The sequence below is a fragment of the Phaseolus vulgaris genome, chromosome 1 (assembly GCF_000499845.2).
Source record: "Phaseolus vulgaris cultivar G19833 chromosome 1, P. vulgaris v2.0, whole genome shotgun sequence".
Lineage (NCBI taxonomy): Eukaryota > Viridiplantae > Streptophyta > Magnoliopsida > Fabales > Fabaceae > Phaseolus > Phaseolus vulgaris.
Genome location: NC_023759.2, coordinates 30,011,463 through 30,013,729, shown reverse-complemented (window position 1 = coordinate 30,013,729; position 2,267 = coordinate 30,011,463). Strand labels below are relative to the sequence as shown.

At 36.7% G+C, this 2,267-nt stretch overlaps 1 pseudogene; it reads left to right on the top strand.

The window, feature by feature from the left end:
- The first annotated feature begins 1,822 nt into the window (after positions 1 to 1,822).
- On the top strand, positions 1,823 to 1,928 carry LOC137816791 (small nucleolar RNA R71; annotated as a pseudogene).
- Positions 1,929 to 2,267: the final 339 nt, after the last annotated feature.

The window sequence follows — 2,267 nt, the reverse complement described above, 5'->3', positions numbered from 1 at the left end:
CACCACCTTGGTTAAAATATGTTAGGGATGATTTTTTCATACCTCCTAATGGGTTTCACCATTTAAGAGGTCTTTTTCCCAAAAATATCATCATTCCCAAACACATTTTTCCAACTTGGTCGATTTGTAGGACCTCCTTTTCTGCAATCCCTTTGGTTCCATCTGCTAAGTCATGTATTCCTTTTTCTTACACTTTTGATTGTAAAAGTAAACTGACTTTGTTATATGCAGGGATTCAGAATTCGTGGGCGAATTCTCTCCAACTCGGGGAGTATGATGAGAATCAACTAAAGGTGGCTTTTTATAATGAAGAACAAGATCATTCGCCTTCACATTTAAAGTTTTTCTTGTTAATCTTTGCAAAAGATAAAGCCCAAGCCCAAGCCCAAGAAGGCCAAAGCCCACAAAAGTCCAAAGACCATCCCATGAAGGGCAAAGCCAAGTTTTAAATAAATATTGTTTAGAAAGGTGCTTAGAGGGAAACATTAGAAACTTCTATTGTTAAAGCATCTTTTAGTCTTTAGTTAAGAGTCTTGGGGGGGGTGTGTTAGTAGATAGGTGTAGGAGTAAATAAGGAGGTGCCAAAGTGAGAGAAGGGATCACACCTTCCTCATGCTTTGTTTTAGGCGCAAATTCTAGAAGCTTTTTAGGAGGGAGTTTTTTTGAATTTGTGTGGCTTACTTTTCAGCACCTTAGGCTATAAATAGAGGTGCTCTCTTTGTAAAAATTCAGATTTGAATTTATCTAAAGAAACTATACTCAAAATTGGAGTGAGCATTTGGAGAGCTTTGAGCTTCTACTCTAGTCTTATCTTGAAGGACCATGGTTTCCTCAAGTGGCGGCTTCCACACTCATCTAGGAGCATCCATACTTCTAGTGGCGTGATCATCCAACCTATCTTCCATCTTCATGAGCATTCTCTTCTCCTTCCTTTCTTCTTCTTCAATTGTTCATGTTGCCTTGTGTTTTGAGTTGTCTAGCTTTCGGTTTTTTTCTATTTTCAGCACCTATATTCTGTTTTGTTTTTAATTCTGTTCGGTTCTTTTGTTTAGTAGCTTAATTCTGTTCGGTTAATCTAGTTTCTATTCCTTTGTTGATTCAATTTGACAATATTTGGTTCATCCAAATGAGTTTGGGATTTGGTACTTGTTATTGGTGAGTTCTTGATCTTAGAACCATGATCCAACTTCTAAGAAAGTGCCTCTACATTTTCCAGCTCAAGGTGATTCCTCAAAGTGTCAAGAATCTTGTTCTATGTGGCTATTGGAATCACATCATAGAGGTTGTTGTTGTTGGAAAGGACCTTGCTTGTAGGATGGACCATTATCTTGTTTTCACCCAAAATTTTGATTCTGATTGCTTCTCCAACCTTTTTGAATAATTATTATTGTTGGAGAAACCACCTTGCCTTCCTCGGTTGCCCATGTAATTTACTTTTGCTTCAAACTAATTGTTTTCATAAGAACAGTGACCATTGGGATGATCACCTCCGCAAAAATCATACCTTGTTGATTGACTCTGACTTTGAGAAGATTGTACATCTTAGCAATTTATCAATTTATGTAGTTAATGCTTCAAGCTGTTGTGTCAGAATTTTATTATGATTCAGGAGTGTAAAGTACTCAATTCTAACAACCATTTCTTCTAAATACATTTTCTAACATGTTGGGCTTGCTAATCTATTAATGCCAATGTATTAATAATCTTTGTGGTCTGTTCTACATCAACAACCATCATTGTGCCACCAGCTGCAACGTCTAGGAGCATCTTGGTATCAAATCTAAGACCATTATGAAAAATGTTCAATTGAGCAATGTCTTCAAACCCATGATTTGGGCATATGCTCAACATCATTTCAAATCTCTCTCATGTCTCACAGAAGGCTTCACCTGCTCCTTATCTGAACATAGAAATCTAATACTTTGATTTGATGTAGCAAGATAATGGAAAAAATATTTGTAGAAATTCTCTACATCCTTCTAGCTAGCGAGGCTCTGATTTGGAAGTGATTTGAGTCATTCTTTAGCCTTTCCTACCAATGAAGAAAGAAATAAACGCATATAAACATTTTCAATATCCTCTTATTGAAAGCCCATTGTGTCCCACCAATTCATAAAATGTAGACAAATGTGTATATGAATCCTCATGGTCCATTATTGTAAAGTGATGGGCACTTGTAACACTAATAAATGCAGGTTTCATTTGGTGGTAGTAGGTATGGCATAATCTCTAAGTGTTCTCCTAGGAGGTGGTGTTTTCCTCCTTAA